Source organism: Xenopus laevis, chromosome 6L (assembly GCF_017654675.1).
Source record: "Xenopus laevis strain J_2021 chromosome 6L, Xenopus_laevis_v10.1, whole genome shotgun sequence".
NCBI lineage: Eukaryota > Metazoa > Chordata > Amphibia > Anura > Pipidae > Xenopus > Xenopus laevis.
The window spans coordinates 34,584,651-34,603,837 of NC_054381.1; the positions used below are offsets into that span (position 1 = coordinate 34,584,651).

The 19,187-nt window shown below is 43.1% G+C and overlaps 1 protein-coding gene across 2 annotated transcripts in view; it reads right to left on the reverse strand.

Annotated features, from left to right (window-relative positions):
* Window positions 1–6,068, reverse strand: part of ica1.L (islet cell autoantigen 1 L homeolog) — a 39,466-nt gene extending 33,398 nt beyond the window's left edge. Inside the window, exon 1 of one of the 2 annotated variants that reach the window (XM_041565272.1) lies at window positions 5,772–6,068. The gene's annotated coding sequence lies outside the window, so the exon portion shown is untranslated. 2 annotated transcript variants of the gene reach the window in all.
* Window positions 6,069–19,187: the final 13,119 nt, after the last annotated feature.

The window sequence follows — 19,187 nt, forward strand, 5'->3', positions numbered from 1 at the left end:
ATCCGCTCGTATGGCGATGTTGCCAAACGAGCAGATCTTATAGTGTATGGCCACCTTTACAGGAAGAAGTCTTGAAGCAAAAGACAGAACTCTGTCTGTTAATTGGCTCATGTGACCTAATATGTATGGTTTGTTTGGTATGTTTGTGTGCACTGTAAATCCTACGATCCCAGGGGGCGGCCCTTATTATTTAAAATGGCAATTTTCTTTTTAGGATTACCCAATGGCACATACTACTAAAAAATGGTTTGTTTGCATTAAGCAGGGTTTTACATATGAGCTGTTTATGCATTATATTCTTATAGAGACTTAAATTGTACAGGGGGTATAGTTTTCCTTTAAGAATATGAGCTTCTGTGCACTGTCCTTGCAGCTTCTATAAGAAGAATTCTAATATGGGGCTAGAGGTGGGATCGCAGGGGAACTGGGAGGGGGAAAAAAAGTGTCTGTATTAAGGTGGTTATTACACCCCTAATGAGCAAAGCTTTCATCTGCAATGCCGTTGCCTGGGATCTGTCAGTTCCACTGAAATTCTTCACTATTATAAATCTTTGGAGAAACCTTGAGCGGTGAGAGTAGAAGGGCATTTGTTGAAAAATGCTGTGCTAAAGAATATCCTAGTGAACGAATAATGAGCTGATTACATATAGTATTAGTTTGTCTTATGATATTATTTCCTTATCTTCTAGCCTACAGATTGAAAGTGCCATTTACCTTGACCCACTGCCTTGACAACACAAGAGGAGCACACAGCTGCAGCCAACACAAGAGGAGCACACAGCTACCGCCGACACACACAGCTACCGCCGACACACACAGCTACCGCCGACACACACAGCTACCGCCGACACACACAGCTACCGCCGACACACAAGGAGCACACAGCTACCGCCGACACCTGAGCACAGGAAATACAGCCAACACTGATCATGCACAGAGTGCTGTAAATGGAGTAGTGCACATTCTCCATGCCAAGAGCAAAGGCTCAAAACTGAGCCAGGCACTGAAGTCAATAAGGTATTAAATGGGATGTCAACCCAAAAACTATTTTTGAATGGTGAAAATTCAGTTCTAAGCAACTTTCAAAACATACATTACACAGTTTTAATAGTTTGAGAATTGCTTGTAAATGTAATTGTTCTTGACAACTGTTTGACTGTCTCCTGCCTCTGCTTTCCCTGGCTACACCCTGTGTGGCCCCCCACACGAAAGTCTGCCTGCTGTGACTGCTTACCTTGTGTACATGTAAAAGGTATCAGTACGGAGTTTAACTGGCCCCTGCATTGTTTACACCTTGAATTCTGAAAGTAAGGTTCACATCTATAACCCCCCCTGAAATGTTCACACCCTGACCCAGATTTAAAGTGCCCGCATTGTTCACACCTCATACAAAATGCTGAAAGGGCACCAACATTGTGTCACTGTATGTAGCACAGTATGAACTGTTCATCTTAGAGTGGCCCTGATAGGTTTCCGAGCTCCGCACTCCCTGAGTGTGCTCCGCGCTCCTTGTACGTTGCCTGCTCCGCACTCCCTATGTGTTCCCCGTATTGCCTACTCCGTTCTCCCCGTGTGTACACCACACTGCCTGCTCCGTGCTCCATGTGCGTGCCCCACGCTTCCTGTGCGTGCCCCGCTCGGCGCTCCCTGTGTGTGCCATGCTCTGCCTGCTCAGCGCCTCGCTCTACCTGCTCCGCGATCCGTGCCTCGCTCTACCTGCTCCACAATCTCTGTGCGTGCCCCGCTCTGCCTGCTCCGCGATCCCGGTGTGTGCCCCGCTCTGAGCATGTCCCGCTCTGCCTGCTCCGTGCTATCTGTGCATGCCCCGCTCTGCTTGCTCCATGCTCCCTGTGTGTGCCCTGCTCTGCCTGCTCCATGCTACCTGTGTTTGCCCCACTCTGCCTGCCCTATGCTGCTAGTCTGGGCCATACTCTGCCTGCTCCATGCTCCCTGTGTGTGCCATACTCTGCCAGAAAAAAATTCTGACCCTCTGTACCACAGAAGTTGAACAGCACTGGTCTAGGATAATGAAGCCAATACCTGTACAAACGAAAAGTGTCACAATCAACCAGTTAAATTAAGCATAAACAGCACATCAGAGACTCACCAAACGGCATCCTTAACAGACTAATTCCCAGCATGCAATCTATGGGTTTAAGTTATGTAAAAGTTGGGATAATATTTAAAAAATACTCTTCTCATAGCAATAATTGTCCTGTCCTATATATTTTCTCTTCAAACAAGACAATATTGCTCCTGGGAACAGGGCAGTATGGCAGGAAGCCACCTCTGTTTGTTTATGGGACAGGCAGGTTGTAAAACGGCAAACTCTTCCATTAGAAAGTGCACACGGCTGTACAGTAACAATGATACACATTTCATGTAGATTCAGATAAACTGCATGTAAGGAAGTTATGGCAGGGACAGGAAGAACAGAGGATATAACAGTCTCCCTGGATTACGGAGAAGCAACATATTTACACACAAACCACAATGACAAGGCCTTAAAAACATTATATAACTGATAGTAATGTCCTTTATCCTTGCCGTATTCTGTAGGCATATGAAATGTGGGGCCTTATGCAAATATGATACCCATTGCATTACACACAGGCTACACCACCTTTACTACACCCCCTACCTAAGGTCGAGGTCAAAAATGGATATTGAATGCAACATTGACTTCAGACAAGCCGATAACATTACTGCCAAAAATGGAATAAAATATATAAGGATTGGAACATTTTCCTGCCTGTAGTAGAGAGTTGTGTTCTAATTGGGACAGCTGCAGGGAAATATAGCAGCACCCTGGTTAGACTGGAGATCGAAGGGACAGAGCAGGAGATTTAGGGGCATATTTATTATGATGTGTAAAAAAACAGTGTGATTATACACCACGCATCGTCAGGATTTGCTGTGTAAAATATGGCGTAAAATTTTTACGTGTTACCCATGAACAACACAAACTTGAAAAATGTTCCTGGGTGGTGCTAAATAATTCTTAAATAAATAAGGGCTGTGATTGGCCATTAGTCCCTATGCGGAATGGCAACCTACAGGAGCCTCTGTTTGGCAGTACACCTGTTTTTATGCAATTAAAAATTGCCTTCAAGCCGGGAATTATAAAATAAGCACCTGCTTTGAGGCCACTGGAGGCAACATCCAAGGGGTTTGTAAGCAATATGTTGCTCGTGAGGCACTGGTTGGGATCACTGGGCTACAGAATCATCCCTGAACTCAGGGCAGTGATAACACATCTTCAGCAGAAACTCTTGGCACCAGTACCAGGTCCTGTAAGTGATCTAAGAGGGTAAACGTACTGTAAATACGAAGTTCCTCTTGCAATATACCTTATTGTGAGCCTTTAACTGCAACACAAGGAGAAAAGGGAGCTTTGTAATATTCTTTAAAACAAAATTGTGCAATGAAGATTTGGGGGTTCTCAAACAAAACCGGATACAGTATGGCAAAAATGATTCTTCATATATGGGCCAATCTGGAAATCAGTTTGATAGACTACCCACTAATCAAGGGCACAATAGGTGCATCAGAGCAAGCAGGAGTATAAGGCTATGGGCACACTGGCTGTTCTCAGTCTGTGTATAGAAGCGGATCTCCTTGTCCCTGCTCAATTGATTTGAAGCTGATCCTCCTGTTTGCACACACACATACAGCAGTGGTAGGCCCAAATACACGAAGGCAGATGTTTTCAGCAAGACTAAATCAACGAAGATGGAGCACAGAGTGGTTCCTTCCACCTTTCATGCAAAAATATGCAGGCTGAGAACAGGGGAGCATTCAGTCTTATGACTTATGGGAGAAATGAGTGATTTATTTGATGAACTATGGACATAAAGTCTGGTTTGTTGATATTTTCCATTAAAATGTTTCTGGTGCATCTTTACCTCTACAGTTACAGGGGTCACACATTTCAAATTAGGCCATCGAGCAAATCTGCAGTTCAGTGATATTTAGCCACCACAAGCAAAAAAGCCAAACATCTGGCCCCCCTTTACATCATGGGTCCCAAAATACCAGCTTATGTTTTATTCTCCTATTCCTGAATGAGTAGAAAAACACAATACATAAATAAAAAGTTTTTATTCTTTAAAAGGAAATGTAAAAGGTTAATCACTGGAAGGTGTTGCCAATTTGTTAGGCACCTTCTTCAGATCTTTGCTGTGCGGTTACACAGTTGAGTGAATGTTTGTTTTTTTTACTCCAAGTTTACACTACTGAGCATGTGCCCAGACCAGCTGAATGGGTTTCTTGGGAAAGGCGACAAGATGGAGGCGTTGCACTCACTCAAATAGTACCCCCAGGCCAGAGTTTTCCACAACGAGTATCACTGGCTTGGGATCTGAGGTGGTGTTTAACAAATTGCATGCCCCCCCCAAAGTGGTTAACTCTTTATTTCTCCTTTAAACTGAGAAGCCTAGAAGGTTTCTTTACGCTCTAAACCAGGGGTCCCCAATCTTTTTCTTCTGTGAGCCACATTTAAATGTAAAAAAAGATTGTGAACAGCATGCTAAAACTTCATGCGGGTGCCATATAAGGGCTGTAATTGGCTATTGATAGCCCCTATGTGGACTGCCAGTGAACAGGAGGCTGTTTTTTATACAACCAAAACTTGCCTTCAAGTCAGAAATTCAAATATAAGCACCTGAGGACGCAGAGATACATCTAAAGGGTTGGGGTGCAACATGTTGCTCACGAGTCACTGGTTGGGGATCACTGCTCTAAAGCAATTGACTTCATTGAAAGTCACTTAAACTACCCTCCCGGCTATAGAGAAAAACAAACAACTATGGGTTACACCTGTCACAACCTAACACGGGCTGCCTCAGGAAGTACAAACACTACACAGACTCCTCAGTCCCAATGTTTCCAATATGATAAGCAGTTTTCCATACGGCATATGAGGGTTTAGTCCAGGGATAACCACCCGGTGGCCCTCCAGCTGTTGTTGAACTACCTCTACCAACGGCTGGCTGCCCGGGGGTGCTAGGAACTGTAACTAAAACCCATCTGTGGGGCCGCCGCATCAGCATTCCTGGTTTACTGATTCCAAATATTTTTAAAACAGGTTAATATGAAAGTCACAGGTCAGAGCTGGAGCCATCATGATTAATAGGGAGACCCAGCTGTGGTCCAGGAATAAGACCTTCCTTACACACAATATCAGGCACATGTAAAGGGGCAGAGATCCCTGAAGAGGTCCAAGAAGAGGTCCAGTGGCAATGATGCAGTTAATGAGCAAAACACACATGGTGCAATTGCACAGCATGGGGGCCCTGAATAGAGTGTGTGTGTTCTGCAATCATATGTCACACATTACTAGCTACACACAGACACATTACCAGCTACACACAGACACATTACAAGCTACACACAGACACATTACTAGCTACACAGAGACACATTACTAGCTACACAGAGACACATTACTAGCTACACACAGACACATTACCAGCTACACAGAGACACATTACCAGCTACACAGAGACACATTACCAGCTACACACAGACACATTACCAACTACACACAGACACATTACCAGCTACACACAGACACATTACCAGCTACACACAGACACATTACCAGCTACACACAGACACATTACCAGCTACACACAAGGCATCACTGCCGGACATACTGGCACCTGCCCACAGCCAAATAACCGATACACCTGCGATACCCTCGCCAGGGGTCGGTGGGCGAGAGACAATGACAGGGGAATGACAGACACACAGCACTGACACGCAAGTACCTGGGATGCAGCGAATACCACTGATTCTGAACACCGATCCCAGGGCCTTAGGATGGGGGGAAGCTGTGATGATGGTGTATCCCCCTGCAACGTCAGCCGAGCACCAGGATCTCCCTCCTCCTATTATTCTCCCCTCCTCCTCCGACTCAACTCTTTCCCTACAGCTCCTGCTTTAAAGCCACCAAACCTGCACAACCTGATCGTACAAGCAGAGAGGCGGGGCCAGGGCCGAAGAGTCCATGGTGTGTGTGTGTGTGTGTTTGTGGGGGGGGGGTTTGCTGGCTGCGGGAAATTGAATTAGGGGTGGGAGGGGTAAAGGAAGCAGGCGCGGGACAGCTGCACAGAGGGAAAGACAGGGAATAGACTGATGAGGGATGCGCATGGACACAGAGCAAGTGATATACTACTCCAGTGTCGGACTGGGACACCAGGGGCCCAACAAAAGTTTTTAGACCAGGGGCCCACCCTCAGTACTATTTTCTTCCTCACTCAACCTCTATTCTCCTAGTCTCTTTTCTTTACATACTATAATCTATTATTCCATCTATTTAGCCTCTTTGTTCTTATAGAAATAAGGAATGACAGGAAATAGGCCAAATGTTTAGCAGCATGAGGGCCCACCGACACCTGGGCCCACCGGGACTCTTCCTGGTAACCCTGTGGGCAGCGCCGATCCATGCCTTTATGCCACCCCCACCCCTCCTCACGGCACTCACATTTTCTGAGCAGGAGGGGGTCGGGCCGCTGCACAACGCTAGTGCAGAGAGCGCAATTGCGGTCTCGGCACTAGAAGAACTGAATTTCCGGGTTGCAGCATTTTTGCCGCCCCTGGTAACCAGGGGGGCGCTGCCGTGGATCAACTCGCCTCATTGGTTGAGCGCCCCTGCCTGTGGGCCAGTCCGACACTGTACTACTCCCTCAGCCGGGAGCCCGCCAGGCCCAGACTGGCTACCTGTCAGTTCTGGCAAATGCTCTAAGATGCCATAGAAAGTCAATATTCAGTGGGCTGTTTTGGCCTCTTTGTACCTGGAATGCCAGGGTCTATTTTGACTCCCATTCCGGACCTGAGCCTGCTACTGTTACGGAACGCATTTTAGGACATCCTTCAGCGAAATACCTGTCCTGCATGCAATGTCCTATGCCTTCAGAATGGCGCATCGGTTGCTTTTGCCGTCACCCATCGTCCTAATCTACAATCACACCTCCATCTTCTACCCTCCCTTCTCAGCCATCAGTAATACGAACTCCGTCCTCATCCTTCTGCCCTCAGCCTTCCGCCCTCAGTCCTCAATCCTCCGCCTTCAGTCCTCTTCCTTTTAGTCCTCTTCCTTCCACCCTCTTCCCTCCTCCCTCACTGCTCAGCCATCCCCCCTCAGATCTCTCTTTTCAGCAGACAATCTTATCCATAAGTTTCTAAAGTGGTGAGCGAGGGCGGAAGGAAGAGGACTGAAGGAAGAGGACTGAGGGCGGAAGGCAGATGACTGAGGGAGGAGGATGGAGGGCTGAGGGCAGAAGACTGAGGTCAGAAGTCTGAGGGCAGAAGGGTGAGGGTGGAGTTCGTATTACTGACGGCTGAGAAGGGAGGGTAGACGACGGAGGTGTAACTGCAGATTTGGACGATGAGTGACAGTAAAAGAAACCGATGCACCATTCCGAAGGTATAGGACATCGCATGCAAGACAGGTATTTAGCAGCAGGATGTCCTAAAATGCATTCCGTATACTGTATATACACACACAAAGTGAGGCTGCCACCATCAATTACATTGTATATTTAGCTTCCAGTTAAAAAGGGGAAAAGGTTGTTCTACAATCTAATGCTCCATAAGTTCGGTGCCCCGTCTGCTGCAGGCCCACAGCCCAGTTGTTCTTGTGCCACGAGTCCCGCCATCTTCTGACAGACACTGCAAGAGTTGCTTCAGTAACAACTGGCCTGTTGTTGCAGATGGCCCACTTCCACATAATGTTTTTGTGAGGCAACTTGGACTCGGAGTGCCCCCCAACTTGCATTAATAACCTGCCTGGGTCCCCAGAATAAGCGCAACCACTCGTACACCTGAGGCCCTCAAACAATCACATCATCAGCCTGATTTGTGTGGGACATTGGGCCTACTTCTTCACCCATTATGTTCTCGGAATGTCGCAGGGTTGCCAGGTGTCATTTTCAAAACCAGCCAAAGTCAGCTACAAAACCAGCCCAAAACTGGCCAAGAGGCACTTCAAAAGTAGCCCAAAAATAGTACAATACGTGCAGTGAAAAAATGTCTAAAAGTAAATGAATACCTGTATATGTGAAAATATGCCCTTTTCAAGTTTTGCTAATTTTTCCATGAAGCAAAATGGAACAAATTCGTATGTCACCAGGGAAGTTACTACAGAAGGGGGCCCAGGAGTTATAGGGGCCCCATGAGACCCTAATACATATACAATTTCAATAAATATTGGTAAAACAGGTCAACCTCTAGACATTTTGGGGGAGAGAAGATTTTTGCCCCAAAATTGTTTTGGGGCAAAAATTGAGGAAAGTTACAGGAAGGTAATTTTTGTAGGGTAATTCTTGGCTTCTTCTTCCAGATGAACTCCCTAAAAATATATAGTTTTCTTATGTCTTTTTCCCGATGTCAGTTCAGGGATGTTCACCTTTATGTTAACTTTTAGTAGGTTACAGCAGGGCCAGAACTAGGGGTAGACAGAGTAGGCACGTGCCTAGGGCGCAAAGCTGGGGGGCGCTAGGCACATACCTTCTAAGTACGAATTTTACAGAAAGTTACCTCTTTCACCAGAATTTCCTTCACCACCTTAGACCTGGCGAACTGATAAGATGATGCTTCATCCTCCTCAATGTTATGTTAGTGACATTATATCCTGTTTGCCAAAGAGTCATAAATATTTTAAAATACACTGTTTTTTTTCATATTATAAAATGGTATTGTCTTTAAAAATTGTAACTATTAAAAAAATGTATTTGAATTTTTTTTTACCATTTGAGGGGCAGGCCACATTTGTTTTAGGGAAGGCTCATGTCTAGGGCATTAAAGGATCTATTTTGTCTTTATTTTGCTTCCTTGAACATTCTTAATAATAAGTGGCCACTTCAAGCATTTGCACCAATGTCCAATGGGAGGCTCGTGAATTTGTTTTTTTAAATCACTTTTTTTTAAAATTGTTTTAATATTTTAAGATGTTGGGGTACAGAAAAGAAAAACTGGGGATCAGTAAAAAAAAAGACAGCCATTGTAATCATGTACAAGCAGAAGGGAAAAAGAACAATCTTCAACATATTTGCACTGCCTTTTAGTATATTGCATTAGTGCATTAGATAAGTTATCGTCCTACACTGTAATATCATTTCTTCACCATTACTTAACCATAAGAAGACAATAACCTTACAGTGTACAGGTATAGGATCTGTTATCCGGAAACCCGTTATCCAGAAAGCTCCCAAATACGGGATGGCTGTCTCTCACAGACTACATTTCATCCAAATAATTAAAATTTTCATTTTTCTCTGTAGTAATTAAACAGTACTTGGAACTTGATCGGAGCCAAGATATAATTAATCCTTATTGGAAGCAAAACCAGCCTATTGGGTTTATTTAATGTTTACATGATTTTTTAGTAGACTTAATGTATGAAGATCCAAATTATGAAAAGATCAGTTATCTAGAAAACCCCAGGTCCTAAGCATTCTGGATAACAGATCTGCTGATCTTTAAATACTATAATTCCATCCATGGTTTTCATATCTTAAAATGAGCTTGAACTTTTTCTATTTTTCTGCAATGATCTCCTGGGAAAAATCAGACCCGCACCCGACCCTAACCCGCCCGCGCCCGAATTCCGGGATCCTATTATAGACACTCAGTAATTTAGGATGTGTATAAAAGCGGAGCGTGTTTCGTGCTGACAATACCGGCACTTCCTCAGGGGAAGTGCCGGTATTGTTGGCACAAATCGCATTAGTTTAACTACTCACCCACTGCCAATGTTGATCACATAGTGTGTTCAGATAAAAGCCGTTTTGCTAATAAAACAGTAGCGACTCCGTTGCATGGATTGGTTAGCACCAAATTGCAGGTTACATAGAGTCATTTTATAGACACGTGCCCGGCCCGCCAATGACGTCACAAAAGGCTCTGACTCTCTGCCTGCATAGTTGTGATATTACTTTTTCAACCTGTGCCCAAAATGGCTTAACCCTTTTACACTCCTACCAATATGGGAATATGTTAAATTGAACTCTTTTTTATCTCCAGCATACGTCTGTGATGCCATAGATTTTATGCATCCCATGGTAACACCATCTTGAAATAATTTTATATGCTGATTTGTGTGATCTTGTTGCTGAAATGCTCTGCCTTGCACTCATTATGCTGACATTATGCTGGCACCATAAGTACAAGGAAATCCGATGATTTAGCCACATTTAAGCCACCTCTGGCTAAAAATGTATGTTAAAGTAGAATAAGTTGTACAGGTATGGGAGCTTCTCTGCCTTTTGGCTAAGATCAAGTGTAGTAACTTCTTATGATCCTATGTGAGGAAGTGGAAACACTTGGTCTTTGGGCCACTAAGATCATGTGTAGTCAGATCCGCTTGATCCGCTGGAATAGGCTGATGAAGTGGAAGCTTGACCAAAGCGATGCACAGTGATCCTTTATGGAGAAGTGCTTGATCCACCTTTTTTGGGTCTTGCATAATACACGTGCTTGCTTAATCTTGCTTCACTTCCCATATCCCCCGCTGCTTGGCTAGGGGGGGAAATCTTCTCTCCACTACTCCTTTCCTCTTCTTTCTTTTTGCCGGCCGCCAGCTGGAGCCCTAACAAGGCAATCAATGGCATTGCACCGCTCTCACCTTTTTCGTGTTTGGTTTAAGCACCCTAGATGGGGTCCTAGTCCCTTTGGCTGGACTCGCAGGCCATGACACGCCCTGGGGGAAGCTTCGGCAGAACCCAGGGTAGACGTGACTCCCCCTAGCTTCGGCGAAGGGGAGTCCAAACGACCCCAAACCCCTTCGGGGGGCGGGGATGGTGGGCCCTCCCTAGCTTTGGCGAAGGGGGACCCACCAGTTCAAGCTGTCCGCGGGTGGTAGCCTGGGATACTTGGGCAACGGAGCCCATGCCTTCGGGTAGGACTCGGAAGGATGATTCAATATCATCTGTTATCTGGAAATTCATTACCCAGAAAACTCTGAATTACGAAAAAGCTGCTGCCCATAGACTCTAATTTAATTAAATAATCCAATTTTTTTAAAATGATTTCCTTTTTCTCTGTAATAATAAAAAAGTAGCTTGTACTTGATCCAAACTAAGATATAACGAATCCTTATTGGAAGCAGAACCCGCCTTTTGGTTTTTTTTAATGTTTACTTGGTTTTCTAGTAGACTTGAGCATGAAGATCCAAAGATCTGTTATCCAGAAAATCCCAGGTCCCGAGCATTCTAGATAACAGGTACCATACATGTACTAGGAGAGAGCTATACACGCAATTGTCCACAGAGGGGGCAAGGGGAAAATTTCCCCCTTAAACAAGGCGAGAGCAAATAGGGCTGATTTGGCAATTAGTCTCCGGACGACATAGCGCCCAAACAGATCTATTTATTGACAAGAATGGCAGTCACCTTGGATAAAACACCGAAATAACATAAAATGATCTCCTGCATTTTTGTGCAATTACTCTATTTGAATGTTTTATCTGTGGTGACATCTATTCGTGTTAATGAAAGGATAAATTTGGGTGCTACCCTGTGGCGACTAAAGTGACAGTTTTAGCACTTTGTACTTACATTTTTAAATTAGCCTTCTTATCTGTTACCTGCTATGCAAATATCCAGCTTAGGGCAAAAATAAACATAGTGGTTTGAAGCCTGCAGGAAATCGCCTTTTGGAGAAAACAGAATGGGAACATATTTATTTTACCAGGGCAGGATCATAGTACATAATATTACACAAACACTTTTCCTTCAGTTTTCTCTTCAAGGGACAGTTTTTGGATAAATGAACTTGGGTCAAAATGGAAAGTTAGATATGCTGACTGTGACTGTAAAACTGTGAATAATTAATGGTCCCTTATCAGATTTCCAACACAGCAGACATATAATGTTTCCAGCTCACTTACTGAAGCATTGCTCCCTGCCTTAATGGTGAAAAAAGCAACTTGTTTGCTGTAAATTAAAAGCAAGCAGCAGCATTACTGTGGAGGAGAAGAACCAACGGCCGCAGTATGGCCTCAGACAGAGGGGGCAAAATGAAGGGCCGCACCCCCTTGCTGGCCATGATCACCATTTGAACCCCCATAGCCACTGATCCCTGTTCAGCCCCGTTTCCTCGTTACAGACTAGCTAGCCCATTTGTACATCCCAGGCTGAAGCTGGGGGCATGCAAAAAACGGAGACAATGTTATACCACTGAAAGCAGGAAAGGGTTGATCCTGACAAATAACAGTTGGTATGTCCTATCTGAATATCTCACCTGCTGCTGCTCCTACTCAACGGTTTCTGCCAGATGCGCTAGTTCAGGCTTCATCTCCAAATGCACTGAATGATGCTATTTGGGCATCTGTGTAGACTAGTGCTTATTTACTAATGACAAGGTGCAAAGAAGAACAAATGGTGCCAAAGGCAGTGTGTTTTTGCCCCCAAGTTCTTGCACACCAGTTGTTCTTGAACTGCAATTCTGGTATAACAGTATGGTGGGTAGATAACTAGTCTGCTACAAGGGGGACACTACTTAAATACAAGGAGTAAAACTGGGCTAACTGACCCTCAGGAAACCCTGCTTTGGAGAGAGAAAGTGATATGTGCGCTGCCAATCACTTTTCTAGTTTATCACAGGTGGGTGGCAGGCTAAACTTTGCTGACATCCCTCCTCTCTTGTAGGACTCTTAGTACCTGGTGGGCCCTAGGTGGATCCTAGTCTTCCTAATGGATAATGTAACCCTGGTGCAAACTTGCACATGTTATTTCACCTATCAAGATGATATTTAAAATTGTACTTCTGTCTGCAACTCCTTTATACTTTAGCAGGTATACAATTGACACTTGTTTTGCAAGGTGCAAAGTACAGGGATGCAAGGACTCTATGGAATGCCTGCATGTTGCGCCTACAAACGCACTTGGCTTTAACTTATCAAACTTTCGATCAAGGGCTTCAAAGTTGTAACTGTAAGAAGGACTCTGATAACACAGGCTACCGAATGTGCATAACTAAGGCATTACTTAGGGTAGTAGTGACACCTTGTGGTTGTTAGTATTTATGGTTTTTATGACTTTGCTTTTGGTACATTGGAGAAAAATGGCATTTAGAGAAAAGACATCACTGATAAAATGTTTCTCCTGGTGCTCACTTTTAGAGACACTCACGGTGTTCCCTTAGAGAGGTTATTTAGTTGAGCAGCTCAAGGCTCCGCCGATGGGAAGATTAGAGGGATTAAGATCCCAGGGTATTACTGACCCGGAGTAAGGACTAAAGTGTTGAGATAGGGATGATAGGAATTCCCCTAGTCTGTCACTGGAAGATATCCTGAAAACTGATCAATACCCCTCACATGCTGCCAACTTACTCTCTGCTGTATATTCCCTAGCCTGTGGGGATTCAGCCTATACGTGCTGTGAGTATATGTTTCCTTTATGCTGCTGTGTATGTTCTATGCTCCATTGTGGATCAATGTGCTGAATGATCTATGTGCTATTGTTCAATAAATACAGTTCTTTGTTCAACTGTTAAAGAACTACTGGCGCCCATCATTGTGCTATTTGCACCTTGTTACAGTTACACTACACCCTGCCTCCACCGCGTTGCGAGGGCTTGCCCCTGAGAAACAAAGCTCACCTGTGGTATCAGCCCACAAAGGAAAGTTGCTAAAACTGCCCTCACGCAAATCAGTTTACTATAGCGCTACACTTGCAAAACTTGTAAATTGTTATTCTCTAACATATCTATAGGAATTAATAAGGCGTGGTACTTAGACTACAGCCAGTAGTCGGCTGTTTCTTGTCTTGCAGATAAACGCAGTCTGAGAAACGGCCTGACTGTATAAGTATACTCTGTGTTGTGTCCGCACTTGTAGGCACAACCTGCAGACAAAGCAGACTTTGGTGCATAAATGCTACAGAATGGTCAGGCTGTTTGTAAGCCTACATTTGTCTGCAAGACAAGAAACAGCCTTAGGGCAAGGGCACACAGAGCATAGGCTCCACTGCATTTGTTTTTGCAGGCTGAGAGAAGCAGATCCAATCCATTTACCATCTTCATCATCTTCATCTCAATGAATGGAATAGGTTACCGTGCTGTTACAAAGCCGTGGAGCAGTACGAAGGTTAGGGTGAAAACGTCTGCTTTTGGGTTTTCAGGCCTGGCCTCTGCACTGCTCCACTGCTGTGTGACTGTGTGGTAGTGAATTCCAGTCCAGTCAAAAACACTCACTATCACATTTTCTGCAAAAATTGCCTGACCCCTAAATGAAGTCAGTGGCATGGGGCAGAAAATAACCATAAGAGAATATAGAGAGACAATTGAGAGATATTAATATCTGGCAGTGGCATAACTAGAAGTCACAGGGCCCCCCTGCGGGCCCAGTGGGCTGTAGGGGCTGGCCTATTGGCTCTGCAGAAATTAGTACTGTATGCTCTGCTGTACTGTGCAATTAGCTAATAAAGCTGCTGGTATTGCAGCCAAGCAGAACAAAAGGTAGTCATTTTAGGTTAGTAGCCCCTCCACTTTACGGGGTTGTTCACAGTTGAGTTAGCTTTTGGTATGATGTAGAAAGTCATATTCTGAGACAATTTGCAATTGGTCTTAATTTTTTATTATTTGTGAATTTTGAATTATTTTACTTTTTGTTTATTTGTGAGCTGCTGTATCATAAAATGTTTTGTAGTAAATGGAGAGGGAAAAAAAAGGTTAATCAGTAAAGGGGATCTGAACCGATAACCATTATCATCAAAGAGAATCAACTAATCCACTATGCTATATGAAAAGTCATTACCCGTAAATTAACAATGTATACATTGTATATAAACACACATAAATGTTGTGTTTATTTTGATAGAGAACTCAGAGCAACATTACTTTGAGGGTTTACAGGTGTATTTATATAAACCTTTCTGATAAAGCTTACTAAATTTTAGCCTTTTCTTCTCCTTTAAGTGGTCAACCGGGAGTTGCATAGGGGCAGATTTATCAAGGTCGAATTTCGAGTTTTTAGGAGTTTCTAGAAACTCCCATGAACTCGAAATTCGAAAAAAAGAACCAATAGAAATTTATTAAAAAATTCAAATTTTTTAATGAATAGGATCGACCTGCAAACTCAAATCAAAAGTTTCAAAAGTCCACCAAATGACTCCAAATTGATTGTAGGAGGTCCCCCATAGGCTTAAACACCAATTCGGCAGGTTTTAGATGGCGAATAGTCGAATTCGATGATGAATATCAAAATTTGAATTTTTCTAAAATTCAAATCGAATTTGGACTATTCCCTAGTCGAATTACACTAAAATAAACCCGAAATTCAAATTTAAAAATGCAAATTTTCAATTCAACCCTTGATAAATCTGCCCCTATGTCTTTGCTAGACAACATTGGATTTTATATTTTACAGAATTGTGATCTTGTACCATGTGAATCAGTATGAACCAAGAGAAATTGCCCAATCAAAAGTTTCATTTGTATCACTGGCACCCAAGTTATTTGAAAGATCTGTTTATGGTGGGCTACAGTGTCTGTGGTTAACCCTTCCTCCAATAGACAGCACTCCAATAATGTTAAAACCGTCTTTATTTGTAGGACAGCAGCACAGATGCAACGTTTCGAGCGGCACCCCACTCTTTATCAAGCATAAAAAACTCCACCACCACCTGACCTTAAATACCATTGGACACAGCGCCCTCTGGTGTCACCACATATTTTAACAGAGTATACAAAAATATTTAAAAAGGTTGCAACTTGTCATATGTAACACTTAGTATCATGTTAATTGGTTATCTTCAAAATGTAGCAAAGAGAGACTTATCTTGATAATGTCCATTGTTGATTACAATCCCAGACAAGTGATACACAGTATCCATAAAACAACCTACAAAAGATAAAATCATTTTAAAAAAGACAGCTATTTCAATAAAAATGGGTTCAAATCGTATTCATGGTTCAGTCCATTGGGGAATAATGACCCTAGTCTCCTTATCCATTGCGCCTCCTTGCGCAGTAATTCCTTGTCCCGGTCACCCCCACGTCTCTTTCTTGGGACTGTGTCTAAGATTTGAAACCGTAGCTGACTTACAGTGTGTCCATTTTCATTAAAGTGCTTGGCAACAGGTTGATTTAATTTATTCCTAATAGCCGACTTATGTTCAGTGAGCCTATCCCTCATACTCCTTATTGTCTTTCCTATATAAATTTTGCCACAGGGACATTTGATATTATATACCACATATGTGGATGCACACGTAAAATAACCTTTAATGGGAATACGAGTGCCCTGTAGGGGATGATACACCCATTCTCCTTTCAGTACATTACTGCAGTGACTGCACCCACAGCAAGGGAAAGTCCCGTTTTTGGGGGTTTTAAGGAAGGTCTGTTTAGATTTAGTAGAAGGGCCAAGATCCGCTTTCACCAATTTGTTCCCAATAGTTTCTGCATTCATATATGACATCACAGGTGGTGATTGAAAAGCAATTTTGTCCGGGAAATTTCTTGTCAATAGACTCCATTCCCTTCGTATTATACCTGAGATCTCATTACTCAACACATTATATTGGTTTACAAAGGGGATCCTCTTCCTCCCTGGAATTCTATCTCTCTCTATACTCCTTGATTCAATCTCAACCCCTTCCAAGATCCTATTAGGATAGCCCCTTCTTCTAAACTTTTCTTTCATTTCATCCATCCTATGAATCTGTTGCTGTTCATTATGCACTATCCGTTTCACCCTTAACACTTGTGATCTAGGTAAAGATTTTTTTATGTGTGGGGGATGGAAGGAATCATATCTCAATAGTGTATTCCTATCAGTTGTTTTTACGTATAGATCAGTCTCAAGTTTGCCCTTTCTAGTGTTCTTAACCATTACATCTAGAAAAGAGATATTGTTCACATCACAGTTTGTAGTAAACTTAATAAAAGGGGTACATTTATTTAATCTATCTACAAATTCGATGAGCTCAGAATGTCGTCCCGTCCAAATTGTAAAGATATCGTCTATGTAGCGATACCAGCACTTACAGTTCTGTTGAAAACCATGGTCAGTGTAAATAAATTGATTTTCAAATACATCCATGAATAAATTTGCATAGGACGGGGCGACATTCGAGCCCATCGCTGTACCTTTAATCTGTAGAAAAAATTCATCTTGAAACAAAAAATAGTTCCTACCCAGGACAATCTGAAGTAGTGTAACCAAAAACTTTTTTTGGGCTCCATCAAGGGTAATATCTCTGTCCAAGTGATGTAGGACTGCCTCCACACCCCCATCATGGGGGATGGAGGTGTAGAGGCTTTCCACATCAAGTGTAACTAACACAAATTCTGAGGGAAGATCACTGATCATATTGATTTTACCTATAAAGTCACCAGTATCCCTAATATAGGATTTTGTTTTAAACACATACTCCCTAAATATTTTATCCAAAAATTTTGCCAATGGACAAAACACTGAATTAACCCCGGCCACTATGGGCCTACCTGGGGGCTTGTCCAAATTTTTATGGATTTTAGGGAGTATGTATAGTACAGGTGTAGTTGGATTAACCTGTATCAAATAATAGGCCAATTTCTGATCAATGATCTCCATTCTCAGGGCATGATCCACACAATCCTTGATAGCCCGCTGTACAGCAAAGAGGGGATTAGTAGTTAATTTCTCATATGTATTGGTATCATTTAACATTGCCACAATTGTATCCACATAATATTTTTTATCCATTACCACTACAGCTCCCCCCTTATCTGCAGGTTTAATCACCAGTTCTTTATTATCCTGGAGGGACAAAAGTGCTTTTCTTTCCTCTGATGTAACATTCTCCCTGGGCTGGTAAATCTCACCTTTTTTAAAACTATCCTCAAGTTTCATTACCCCATCTTTCACACCCTGTATATAGGTTTCCACCACATGATTATTTTTAGAGGGCATATATGTGCTTCGATTATACAGACCCCAATCCTGTAAATGAAAAGTGTTACAATAAACATTCAGGTTATCAGTAGTGGATTCCCCTTTATCATCCAATTCAGCTGTCAGTCGTATTCTCCTAAAGAAAGCCTCTAAATCTATATCAAGTTGGAAAAAATCAGGGAATGTTGTTACAGCAAAACCCAACCCCTTAGAAAGTACCTTGGTTTCAATGTTGGTAAGTTGTACTGTAGAAATGTTTACCACCGCATTTTCCTCCTGCGATATGGCTGTTTCTTTTTTGCGATGTTTCCTGCCTCCCCTTCTCCGTTTGACCGGATGGAGCCAAGGCTGTCTTGTGAGCCATATAAAAAAGACCTTGGTGAGGAAGAAACAGATGCGTTGGCCTGCTCCTGCTCAATACGGTGCTCCGTGTGTGTTCCTCCTCTGTAGGTTAAACCTTGTTCCGGGTTGCGTTGGTTCCACCCCTGTTGGCGTTCCCGTGGGGTCCATCTGTACACGCGGCTCTCCGTGTAGTCCGTCTCATCACTGAGAAACTTTCCTCGCTTCCGCGATTCAAGCTTCAACCGGAAGTGACGTAAACTTTCGTCGAGCTTGGATTGTGCGGCTTGGAACTGTTCCGCTGAAACTGTAGCTCGTATCTTTCGTTCCGCCTCCTCGACCTTAAGCGTGATCACGGGCGTCTCCTGCTGTAAGCGTTCCATTATTAGAAGCATGATGTCAAACGAACACTTGTTAAGAATCGCTTCCCATCTGTTCTTAAAATTAACATCTTCCATAAACATTGTGGGTCTTAAATGCGATCTTAGGCCTCTTGGGATCCTTTGTAACTTATAATACTCTGCTAAAGTCCATAAGTGCAAATCATGGGCAATTCTTTGCATATTTAGCCTTTCAATTTGTCTGAATAAGCCAGCATTATCTTGTTCACTCAAAAATTTACTGTTGCCAGTGATAGAGTTTACAATGCGTGCAGCTTCCGCTTCAGAATAGGCAAAAGTCATTTTGAAAAAACTTTTTTCTTTTATCTTTAAATGGCCTGCAGTGCGAGTAAAGTGAACAAAATTTCAATTGTAGATACAATTATACCGCACCTGATTTCGGCCAGTTGGTTTTTGGGTGCACGTCCAGAGACCTGTTCACAGAGGTTCTCAACCATGTAAATATGTTCTTCCAATAGACAGCACTCCAATAATGTTAAAACCGTCTTTATTTGTAGGACAGCAGCACAGATGCAACGTTTCGAGCGGCACCCCACTCTTTATCAAGCATAAAAAACTCCACCACC